The following is a 13,290-nucleotide window of genomic DNA, read 5'->3' as shown; positions in this document are numbered from 1 at the left end:
TATACATCTGATCTTCTGTTGTCTCCTTTTCCTTTTTTTTTTAAGACCCCTCCCTTCCTTCTTAGAATCAATACTATATATTGGTCCTAAGTCAGAAGAGTAAGGACTAGGCAGTGGGGTTTAAGTGTCTTGGCCAGAGGCACACAGCTAGGATGTGTCTTAAGGTCAGATTTGAACTCAGGAAGATGAGTACTCCTGGTTCCAGGTATCCATTGAGCCACTTAGCTGCCCAGGCATCTAACTGACTTTAATCAATGAAAAAAAATTTTTTTTCTGAACCTGAACACCAAAGAAGATAATTTCTATACACACAAAAGAACACCCACAAAAAAAAATTCTACATGAAATCATAAATCTACATTTCAAACTGCTTGCTTTTCTTAGAATATGCAGTGTCCCAAGAGTCTCTCTACAATAATTGGTCCAGCCCTTCTGAAAAGTAATTTAGAACTATGAACCTAAATTATTCATATCTTCTGATCCATCTGAACCACTTCTAGGACTATATCCCAAAGAGATTAAAGAAATGGAAAAGCCTTATCGGTATAGAAATATTTATAGCAGCCTTTTGTGTGGTGGCAAAGAAATAGAAATTAAGGGACACCCATCAATAGGGAAATGATTGAACAAATTAGGGCATATGAATGTTGTTCATTCATCATGTTTGACTCTTTGGTGAGCACATTTGGGGCAAAGATACTGGAGTGGTTTGCTATTTCCTTCTTTGGCTCATTTTACCGATGAGGAACTGAGGCAAACAGGATTAAGTAACTTGCCCAGGGTCACCCAGCTACTAAACTCCTGAGGCCAGATTTGAACTCAAGAAAATGTCTTCCTGATTCCAAGCCCATCATTCTATGCACTGTGCCACCTACTTATACTAGATGAATGTGATGCAATATTTTTTAAATGATGAAAGTGATGATTTCAGGGAAACCTGTGAAATAAGCAAAACCAGGAGGACAATTTATAAATAGCAACTCTTTTGTCTTAGCTTTGAAAGACTTAAGAACTCTGATCATGTCCAGGGGACCTATAATGAAGTATATTACTCATTCATTTCCTGATAAAGAGTTGATAGACTCAAGGTGCAAAATGAAGCATGGTTTTGGACATGGAAAATGGGGATTCATTTTGCTCACTTATGAATATTTATCATGGGAATTGTGTTCATTTGGGGCAAGGGTTGCAGGGTCGAAGAGGGGAACTAGTGACAGGATTCCCCTCAAAAAAGAAGAAAAGAAGATTTTCTTTTAAAAGAAATTTTATAATTTTTTAAATGTACAAAAGAGAGTAGAAGGAAGTTCAGAAGGAAACAAAAACAGGAAAACTTTGAAAGTAACATATTGAAATTATTACATACTTTTAAAAAAGCTTTCACATATAAACCTTTCTAGAATATATACAAAATGTTCCTTTTTTGGTGTTCGCTAAATTCAGAAAAAAGATAATTTTGCAATTATCAGGGTTGTGTCAGTTTTATAATTAATAATAACTCTGTTATATTTTATAAAGTTTTATTAATAATAACTAACTAAAACAAAAGAACTGCCTGACTTCAGCCCGGTCATAGCTCCAAGAGAGGAAGAGGGAGGAATTACAGCCACTTAAATACAATCACACAAAATGTGGGGACACAGGAAAATGGAATTTTGGGAAATACTAAGGGACTTCGGGGGGATGAAGTCCAAAGGCCATAATCTCCATTTATACAGTTGCAAAGTTAATAGTGGTGATCTAATTATTATAATAAGATTTCTAGGTACATTTTATGATGTCCTGCATCCAGGTTAGAGTAAAAATTATTGTAATAAAATTTCTGCCTTTAGGTGGCAATACTTGCATTGTTCACTTTTCCAGTGCTCTCCTTCATTGTACTTAGAAACAAATGCCCAGGTACAGGTTAAATATAAGGGTATAATTTGGAGCTAGAATAAGAATATATTACCATTCCATTAATAAGTTATTGATAATCATAAATATTTATATATTTAGTGTTTATGTCATACCTACCACCTTACAAATATCATCTAATTCAATCCTTCCAACAATCCTGGAAAGTAAGCATTATTGTTATTATCCCTATTTTGCAGTTAAGGAGGAATAGAATTTAGAAATTAAAATCTCCACATAAATTTATCATTCATTGGAAAAATTAATTACACAATGCCTAATGATCAACTTCACCGTGCTAAGATTATCCCCATTTTACAGATAAGAAAACTGAGGCAGGGGCACCTAAGTGGCATAGGGGATAAAGAGCCAAGCCTGCAGTTGGGAGTATCTGGATTCAAATATGGCCTCAGACACTTCCTAGCTACCTGACCTTGGGTAAGTCATTTAACTTTCATTGCCTAGACCTTACCACTCTTCTGCCTTGTAACCAATATGTAATATTGATTCTAAGACAGAAGGTAATGGTTTAAAAAAATATTGAGAATTGATTTCTCAATCGGAGGTTTAAGCTTCCTGATATCCTGAGTCCAAAAAGTCCAGAACAAGAGAGATACATCATTTAGGCCAAAGGACATCCATGCTTAATCCTGGATAAACATCCTTCTTCTTTGCTCTGAGCATCCTTCCCTGACTGTAGCTAAGTAGACCTCTTGTTAATTGTTAGCTCCATGTTACATGTTGTTCGAAGTCATGGTCCTCCAAACCCAGCTACGATGGTCTGGACACGTCATCCGCAAGGACCCACAGCGAATACCAAGACAGGTATTCTACGGTGAATTGTCAGCTGGACTCAGGAAACAAGGCCGAAAGATTCAAGGATCAGCTAAAGTCCAACTTGAAGTGGGCTGGCATCACACCAAAGCAAATAGAACTTGCTGCCTCTGACAGAAGCACCTGGTGAACCCACATTAACCATGCCACCTTTGAAGATGAGCGACGTCGACGTCTTGCTGCTGCGCGTGAAAGCCGACACCAGGCCACAACCGCACCTCCCATAACAACGGGCGTCCCAGGCCCCATGTGCCACAAAGTTTGCGCCTCAGTCTTTGGACTCCAAAGCCACATGAGGGTACATCAATAGATAATAATGCACAAAGACAATTGTCATTCTCAGTTACCGAGAGACTACCACTACATGCTGTCCCACTTTGGAAGTAGGGGACCAGCCCATTCAGGTCCAGTCTGTTACAAGATCACTGAAATAATTTCAAAAGCTTCACCCACACCCACAATGATCCTTTCCAGAGGTCATTACTGTGCCATTCATCCCTGTTTTAGAAATGTCTGATTTGTGTGGCACACAAGAGCCTCCTTCTTAATGCTGAAGGGCAGATGACTCTTGGGTTGAAAAGAGCCTGGCTCTTTTCTTATAACCTCAGAGCATTTCTCAGAAGACTGAGTTTCACTGTTTGTGACATTATCTTGCTGGTGCGGAGACAAAACAGTCTTTGAAAACCTCTAAGGCCACTCAGCCCAATACAAACTTGAAATAGCCTACAAAGGATGCCGAGAGCTGAAATGGGAGCTTCAGAAGTTGGCCAAGAGCCTTCTGATGTCTCTTGAAGGGCTGAATTCTGAATTAATGTCATAAATTAATGATTCTTTCCAGGAACACTCATGAGGTTAAAGGAATGAAAATATATATAATTTCCAAGAAAATTCCTAACAGAAGTTCACTGTCATATGCAAGGCTCTTTTTGTTCCTTTTTTGGATATTAAAATGTTTCTGTTCTTATTTGTATATTAAAATGTTCATGTGCTTTGATAATAAATATGAATTAATACATTCATCTTTAAAAAGAAATTTAAAAAGAGAACTCCAAGAATCTTAGAGTATATGCTACAGGGGTTCTAAAGAGAGAAAGACCAACATGGGAATAGGGTTGTCCTGAAGACAACACCTTGGTCTTCATAATGACAAGTTCCAGCTCATAATTCAAGAATCAGAAAGGACCTTGGAGACAACCCATAACTGGACAAGAATTCCCTGATATATGGTAATCACATAGACTTTGTTTGAAGACTTCCAGTGAGGAAGAACCCTAAGAAACCCCATTCCACTTTGGAATAGCTCTCACTGTTATACATGTAAGGTCCCACATTAATGCACTGCTGGTGGAGATGTGAATTGACCCAACCATTCTGGAGGGCAATTTGGAACTATGCCCAAAGGGCTTTAAAAGAATATCTGCCTTTTGATCCAGCCATACCACTGTGGGTTTATACCCCAAAGAGATAATAAGGGAAAAGACTTGTATAAAAATATAGCCACTCTCTGTGGTTGCAAAAAACTGGAAAATGAGGAGATGCCCTTCAATTAGGGAATGGCTGAACAAAATGTGGTATATGTTGGTGATGGAATACTATTGTGCTCAAAGGAATAATGAACTGGAGGAATTCCATGGAGACTGGAACAGCCTCCAGGAAGTGATGCAGAGCGAGAGGAGCAGAACCAGGAGAACATTGTACACAGAAACTGATACACTGTGGCACAATCGAATGTAATGGACTTCTCTACTAGCAGTAATGCAATGACCCAGGATAATTCTGAGGGACTTATGAGAAAGATGCTCTCCACAACCAGAGGAAGAACTGTAGGAGTAGAAATATAGAAGAAAAACAACTGTTTAATCACATGGTTCAATGGGGATATGATTGGGGATTCTTGAAATTTGAGGTTTCAAGAAACAAAGACAAAGTCTTATACTCGACTGATATAACTCATATAAACTACAAGGACACTCTTACAAGAATAGTATGAGGGAATGTGTGTGTATACCTGTCCCACCTGGCAGAACAGATATGGATTCCTAGCCTTGTCTGTTATAGGGATCTGAAAAAGGTGTCTATACAAAAAAAAATGATACTCTGGTCCCCAGATGGGAAAGGGAAAGTCAACCTGTTGCAACTATACCAGTCTTGGATGGGTAGGATGATGCTCAGCCCAAAGGTTAGCAAGATTCTTTTTAGAGTCAAGGGAATATTGTGAATACTCATCAGCCACTTTTTACCTTCTCTCTTTGTATGCTCCATCTCCTCTACATGGAGATGCCTGCCTGCAAGATTCAAATCAAGAATGAAAATAAGATGGAACTAGGAATGTATTATCCATCAAAGTCCTGAGGTTTTATTGAGGCCACCAAAGAAGTGTCCTTCCTTCCTTCCTTCTTTCCTTCCTTTCAACCTTTTCCTTTTCATGTGGCTCAAAGAGCCCTGATCACTCCCTGCATCCACAGAAAGCAGCTTTTCTAGATAGGATCATGAGCTTAAGGCTAGAAAGGACCTTAGAGGCCATTTAGCTTGGGCCAAACCCCTCTTTTACAGAGGCAGAAACTGAGTCACAGAGAGATGAAGATACTTACCTAAGATCACATAAGTAGTAAAAGTCAGAATTGAAATTAGAACCCAGGTCCTCTGACTCTATTCAACCATTTTACACTAGTTAAGACTTTTCCAAGAGTTCTTAATCTTTTTTTTTGTGCCATGGGCAATTCGGTAACACCTATGGACTTCTTTCTCAGAATGATGTTTTTAAATGTATAAAACTATATGGAAAGAGTTATGAAAAGGGCAGCTAAGTGTTACCATGCCTTGTCAGGAAAACCAAATCCAGCCTCAGACATGTCCTAACTGTGTGACCTTGGTAAATCACTTAACTTTGCTTGCCTCAGTTTCCTCATCTGTCAACATATACCACAATTTGTTCAACCATTTCCCAATTGATGGACATCCCCTCAATTTCCAATTCTTTGCCACCACAAAAAGAGCTGCTATAAATATTTTTGTGCACATAGGTCCTTTCTCTTTTTCATTATCTCTTTGGGATATAGATCCAGTAGTCTCCACACAATTATGAAACACATACTTAATGAACACTTTGCCCTCTGACTTCATTTATCCTTCTGCACTTCTGATGTGCTCATTTCTACCAGTTTCCTCCCAAACAAAAATGGGATGACTTGTCCTGAAGTTTCCAAAGCTGAGTCCTTCTCACTTGGAATGTCCCCTGCTGTGATAGTCCTTCTCCCATTGGTGAGTTCTTACTGAAACCTCTATTTTGGTGATAGGCCAGGCCAACTCATGCTTCACTCCTTTCTTGACATGTGTTCCCCACCCAGGTGAGTATCTCCTGTTCCTTCTTCTAAGCTCCCTCTTATATATCATCTTTCCCTATTCAAATATCATTTCTTCAATCAGCCAACTTACTTTTTGCTTGAATGTTTAGCCCCAGTACTTAGCATAGTGCCTGGCTTAATAAATGTTTATTTATTTGTTTATATTGCCTTGCTTAGCTTCAATCTACCCCCCCTAGAGATTATCATAGCATCTTGGACAAAGGCAGAATGAATCTTAATCAATAAGCACTTATTAAACACCTACTAAATACCAATGCTTGACTAATCAGATTAATTATAACTCTGTCCAGGTTGTTGTTCAGGCATTTTTCAGTCATGTCTGACTCTTTGTGACCCCATTTGAGATTTTCTTGGCAAAAATAATGGAGTGATTTGTCATTTCCATATCCAGCTCATTTTACAGATAAGGAAACCAAAACTAACAACAGGGTTAAGTGACTTGCTCAAGATCACACAGTTGTAAGTATATGAGGCCATATTTGAACTCGGGTTTTCCTGATTGCAGGGCCAATACTCTATCCACTATGTCACCTGGTTGCTCTCTTGGATATAGACTGGGATAAATCATGTTTTTGTTAATTTCTCCCATTTATCTTGTTACATAGCATGTGCATAATAAATAATTATAATTGGATAGTACTGAATGGAATTTGCAAAACCAAGAGTCCAGTGCTTATCAAGCTGACTCAGAATATTATAATGAGGACACCAAATGAAATCAAATACTCATCTATCTCAAAAGGAAACAGAGAAATCTTGGAGTAGGAGCATTACACAATAATCGACAAGCCCAGACAACTCACCCCCATGGAAGGCTGTGATAGGAAGTCCTTATTAAAAATTCTAGAGTCGTAGTGGCCAAGAATTGGAGATTGAGGGGATTCCATTAATTAGAGACTGGTTGAACAAACTGTGCTTTATGATGGTGATGGAAAACTATTGTGCTATAATAAATAATAAATGGAATGACTTCATAAAAAGCTGGAAAGAACTACATGAACTGATATAGATATAATGATATATATAATATATATATAATGATATAGAACTGATATAGAACTAAATAAGCAGAACCAGAAAAACACTGCACACAGTAACAGCAATATTGTAAGATGATCAACTGTGAAAGAGTTAGCTATTCTCAGCAATACAGTGATCCAGGACAATTCTAAAGGACTCGGGAGGAAGAATGCTATGTACCTCCAGAGAAAGAACTGTTGGAGTCAGAATGCAAATGAAGACATACTATTTTTCATTATATGTGCTTTTATTTGAAGATTTTGGTTTTATGAGAGTATTCTTTTACAATGACCAATATGGAAGTATATCTTGAATGATAATACTTATATAACCCAGATCAAACTGCTAACTCTCTCTGGGAAAGGGGAGGAAAGGGAGGGAGGGAGACAATTTAGATCTTATGATTTTGGAAGAATGTATGTTGAAATTTGTTATTACATGTAAATATTTTTAAATTCTAGAGGTTTATACCTTATAAATAAATTTTAGGGACACCTGTGGATAATTCTGCCCAAAGCCTAGAATATGTTTAAGATTTTTTTTGTAAGTTATCAATCACATAATCCATAAGCATTTTAAGAAACACCTACTCTGTATCAGGCACCATGCTGAATCCTAGAGACACAAAGGGACAGCTAAGTGGTGCCATAGTGAATTGAGAGCTGGCTTGGAGTCAAGAAAACTTACACTTCCTGAGTTCAAATCTGACCTTAGATACTTACTACCTGTGTGATACTGGGAAAATCACTTAACTCTTTTGCCTCGGTTTTCTTATCTGTAAAATGAGCTGGAGAAGGAAATGGCAAAACAAACCAGTGTCTTTGCCAAGAAAACCCTAAATGGGGTCACAAAGAGTGGGACATTACTGATGTTGATACTGATGATGATGATACTGATGTTGGAAAAAAAAAACAACTAGACAACTAATGACACAAAGACAAAAATTATCTAGTCCTTGCCCTCAAGAAATTTCCATTCTACAGGGAGGGATATAATATATATTTAGAAAAGTAAATACAGGGACATCTAGGTGATTCAATAGATAGAAAATCAGGCCTGAAGACAGGAGTTCCTGGGCTCAAATCTGGCCTCAGATAACTTCTAGCTGTGTGATCCTGGTCAAGTCACTTAACCCCCATCATCTAGCCCTTATTGCTTTTCTGCCTTAGAACTAATACTTAGTATTGATTCTAAAACTGGAAGGTAAGGGTTTCAAGAAATAAGAAAATTAAATACAATTAGGCTGGCAGAAAAATCAATGATGAGTAATCCACTAAGAAAGATAGACTAAAAACAGATTGTAAAAGGCTTTAAATGTCAGGCAAAAAAATTTGTGCTTTTATCTTCAAGACAATGAGGAGTCAAGTCACTAAGCCTTCTCAGGAAAGGAAATGGGCTTTGGGAGCACAGGTGTGGAAGATAGATGGGAGTGGGGAAAGATTTGAGGCAAGGAGACTGTTATATTTGTCTAGGAGATGGTGAGTTAATGAGGACCTGGAGTAGGGAGACTATGATATGAATAAAGAGAAGGGGAAGAATACAAGAAATGTACAGGAAGTTAAATTCCTAAGAACTGGCAATTGATTGAATATGTAACCATGATGGCACCCTCAGTAGATACAGGGAAGTTAGGAGAAAGTAGATGTTTGGGGAGAAACATAATAGACTCTCTTGAATACATTGAATTCAAAAGGTCTACTAGACCTTTTGTGGTGGGGCCCTGGAAGGCCATGGCTAGGGACTCTGCCTATTATCTAAGTCCTGAGCAGGTCCTGTGATGTTGGTCGTGTTTCAGTTCACATAGGAATCCGGGTATGTTACTGGAGCGTAGACCTGAGACAGAGACAGCTAGAGCACAAAAGATTCTTTGTTTCAGGAATAATGAAAGACTGCTCTGATGTCATGACCCCTGGCATCTCCACTGGCATATGAAATACACCAAGCACAGGGCAGCAGGAAGCCCTTGCCAATTCATATTATTGTGGTTTTATTTTATTTATTATATTTGTTTATTTTTTGTTTTTAATTTTTTAATTAAAAAGTATTTTCTCTTCCCTTCCCCTACACTACACCAAAGAAAAAAGGGGAAAATAAAACCCTTGTATCAAATATCTTACTCTATATATGATAATTGCATGCATCCTTACAAGCTGAACAAACCTACCTTTTATAACCTATGCCTACTTGGGGGGGGGGGGGAGGAGTTGGTGGAGGGGAAGTGGTACAGTTAGGTGGCTCAGTAGATTGAGAGTCAAGCCTAGAAATGAGAGGTTCTAGGTTCACATTTGGCCTCCGATATTTCCTAGCTCTGTGACCCTAGGCAAGTCACTTAAACTCCCATTGCTTAACCTTTCCTGCTCTTCTCTCTTGGAACCAATTCACAGTATTCTAAGATAGAAGGTAAGGGCTTAAAAAAAAAGCCTACTCTGTGCCAGGCACTACAAAGAAAGGCTTTTAAAAGACAGTCCCTACTCTTAAGGTGCTCATAATCTAATGAGAGTCACAGGCATACAACTCTGTACAAATATAACATATACAGGATAAACCAGGAGAACATTATACACAGTAACTGAAATACTGTGGAAAGATCAAATAAGCTAGACTTTGCTACTAACAGCAATACGATGATTGAGAACATTTCTAAGAAACTTATAAAAAAGAATGTTCTCCACCTCCAGAGAAAGAACTGTTGGAGTAGAAATGCAGATTATAATGTGATTTGTCACTTGGTTATTTGGGAATATATTTTGGTTTTATAAGATTATTCACTTACTAAAATGACTAATATAGAAATAGGTTTTGCATGATAATAAATGTATAACCCAGATTGAATTGCTTGTCAGCTTCAGGAGGGGGAGAGAGAAGAAGGTAGGGAGACAACATGAATCCTATAATTTTGAAAAACTTGTGTGGAAATCTGGTATTAAAATAAAGGTTAAAAATAAATTTAAAATCAAATTTAAAAAATAGACAAAAGAACACATACAGGATAAATTGGAGGCAACCAGCAGAATGAAGAAGAATTGGGAAAGGCTTCAGGTAGAAGGTGGAACTTTTGCTGCCACTCAAAGGAAGGCACATCAGTCCTTTCTGCCCCTCAGATACCTGATCAAAGGTAGTTACTGACAGCTTCCTAAGACAGAAACTCAGATTGAGATAATGAACTACCAACTGAAGATGCAAGATCAGAGCTTAGGAAAGACAGGAGAGATAGCTATGCAGATTTGGAGGGTCATCTACATAAAGATGATGTAGTTCAAGACATGAGAGCTTCTGAATCATTCAGCACCAGTGCCCTAACCAGAAGAACCACTGACCTGCCCAGTAAAGAAACTCGGCATAGATCCTAGGCACAAAGATAAATTTAGAGCTTCAAGGAACCTTAGATGTCATCTGATCTAAACCTTTTCATGTCTCCAATAAAGAGACTAGAAGTTAAATTATTTATAAGTAAGGAGTAGCAGATTCAAACTCAGATCCTCTGACCAGAGTTTCCATCTCTCTTTCTCTACCAGTTAGTGTCATTTGAGGCCTCCTCTATTCCAAGCAATGGAAGCCTCTTCATAATTGGAGTGGCGAAAAGCCTAATCCCATCTTCAAGGTGCATGTGTGTTTTCCAGGGAGATGATTAGAAAGGTAAGATTGTCTACTGAGCCAGTCAGAGTATAGTTTTTCATTCATACTGCCATTGCTTAATTGCAATGAAGTAATTATTTATTGTATTTTGAAAGAGGCTTAAAAAAAATCCACCCCAGAGATGATTCAGACCAATAATTATCTTGGCTCGATTACAGTTGAGTTTCAGGCACAAAGTGCTCAACACCCTGGCTTCAAAGAAGGTGAGTCGGGATCTAGCCTGGGCTGACCAGCTGCCGCTTTCCTACTTCCTCCTTCTTAAGGTAAGGCTCCTTGGAACAACTTGAAGCCCTCTTTCAGGCAGGGCTTGGCCCTCCTGAGCTCGCTCTCACTGGGAGACATCTCCGTTTCTTTGGCTCCTTAACCTGGAAGAATGGGAAATTATCCTAGTCTAGCTTTGTGTGTATACGTTGGATTTCACCCTACCCCAAAAGGAGGGAGAGTGGCCTCTTAAGTAAGAGGCAAGGTGAAAATAGGGAACATCTGTAAAACCACTGGAAAAATATGGAGTCAGCAGACTGATTTCATTAGCCTCCCATTATCGGGATAATGTTGGGGAAGTAGATCCATCCAGCTTTCCTAGACCTTACGCCTCTGGTGGGGCATTACAGTAGATGGCCCCCAAGGTTCCTTGCCACTCAAGAGTGTTCTCCAATGTTCTTGCTTTACCTTTTACTGGGGGAACAAAGTGCCATTTTCATCTGAAATGAAAAATTAAATAATCTCTTGTAATTGAGGATTGTAATGTCTCAGCCAATGGGGAATTGAGTCATATGGCATAATTGGTCTAGCTGAGGCAAACAAAAAAAAATCACCCTCATATTTGCCTGAATTATCTAAATTGGTCAAACCTAAGTCTGGGTTGGAGGGAAAGGCTTAACCTGAATTTTCCAATCCCTCATGTTGCCTAGATCTGATTCTGAAATCTGGAACTTTATAGTTTTTTACCTAAACAGAATTCCTGGAAATATTATCCATTTTTAATAATGCAAAAGAGGAGAAGAGCTTGATTCAAGTTCTTCCACTACCTCTAACTAGCCAAGCTAAATTCATTTGCTTTGTATTTTAATTTCCTCATCTGTAAAATGGGTATCTGTACTCTACCTACTTTTGTGTGGTTGATATAAGAATCTAGTGAATCGAAGGGCTGTAAATGATAAAGAGTTCATGAAATATAAAGAATTCTTATTCCCTACTATTTGACTTTTTTTATGAGATACAGGCTTCTATAGCATTAGTGATATCCTTGCTCCTCAGACTTATATGAACCAGGTAGTATTGGGGACAAAGTCCTGAGTCTGGAGTCAGAGGACTTGGGTTCAGATTTTGCCTCTGATGCTATTTATGTGACTTCAGGCCTTTGGTTTCTTTATCTTTAAAATGAAGAGGTTGGACTATATTGGCACCAAGGTCCCTTTTAGGTCCAGATTTATGATCCTATGAATTTGAATATTAGCTGCAAAACAATTACTTTAAATGAATCTGTCAATGGAGAAGAGTGAAGTCCCTCTTGAAGGCAGGGACTATTTCATTTTTGTCTTTGTATCCCCAATACCCAACACAGTCCCTGGCACAAAGAAGGTATTTAATAAATGAGTGCTGATTGATAGACTGAATTTTCCAACACGAGGACCTCCATAGAATGAAGATCATTCACTGTATTTGGAATCCAGAAGACTTAATCCCAAATTCTGCCATTTACTACCCTTGCAATTTTGAGAAAGTCACTGCATTTCTGGGCTTCAGTTTTCTCATCTATAAAATGAGATCAGTGGAGTAGATGACCTCTTTTGTCTCATACAGCTCTAATTTTATGATCCCATGATTCCTCAGGCCCATTCCAGTTTTAATTGCTTTGATCTATAATGTACTCAATGATATCATTTAATTAATTCTTCTTCAGAGCCTCAAAATACTGAAAGAGTGCTGCACTTAGAAGCACAGGCCCCAAATTCAAATCCCAACTCTTCTACCTACTTCCTATGTGACACTGGAAAAGTTATTTTACTTCTGGGCTCAAGTTTCCTCATCTTACATTAATAAACATTTTATGAGGTTGTTAGATTAGACGACATCTATACTCCCACCTCTGACCACGAAGAGCAAAAATAGTTAACATTTATATAACACGTAAACATTTAAAAATTGCTTTACAAATACTGTCTTATTTGATCTGCACAATGGATTTACATATGGGGAAACTGAGGCTGAGAGGAGAGGTGATGACTTCTCCAGGGTCTTCCAACTAGTGTCAGAGCCAGCATTTGAATTCGAATCTTCCTGATTACAAGTTTTATTGATCTCTACTACACTACCTAAAATATTCCCTCCTCAATGAATGGATAAAATGATTTTTTTTTAATTCTCAGGGATAGTTAACAAACTTGTATCATATCTGATATGTATATACATTTCTTTTTCTTGGCTATTGAATGAGATCAGTTAAATACAATTTAAGCTATACTAGAACACAGAAAAGGGAAGCTAGATGACACAATGTATAAAATGCTAGCCCCAGTCAGAAAGTTGAGTTCAAATTTGG

At 38.1% G+C, this 13,290-nt stretch overlaps 1 protein-coding gene across 3 annotated transcripts in view; it reads left to right on the top strand.

The window, feature by feature from the left end:
- Positions 1–10,415: 10,415 nt before the first annotated feature.
- Positions 10,416–13,290, top strand: part of BPIFC (BPI fold containing family C) — a 54,349-nt gene continuing 51,474 nt past the window's right edge. The window contains exons 1-2 of one of the 3 annotated variants that reach the window (XM_056798820.1): positions 10,419–10,748; positions 10,907–11,011. The gene's annotated coding sequence lies outside the window, so the exon portion shown is untranslated. Of the gene's footprint in view, positions 11,012–13,290 lie in introns of all 3 variants that reach the window. The other 2 variants (XM_016425831.2, XM_016425830.2) reach the window with 2 other exon arrangements.

Source organism: Monodelphis domestica, chromosome 5 (genome assembly GCF_027887165.1).
Source record: "Monodelphis domestica isolate mMonDom1 chromosome 5, mMonDom1.pri, whole genome shotgun sequence".
Lineage (NCBI taxonomy): Eukaryota > Metazoa > Chordata > Mammalia > Didelphimorphia > Didelphidae > Monodelphis > Monodelphis domestica.
This window is presented reverse-complemented; position numbering and strand designations above follow the sequence as displayed.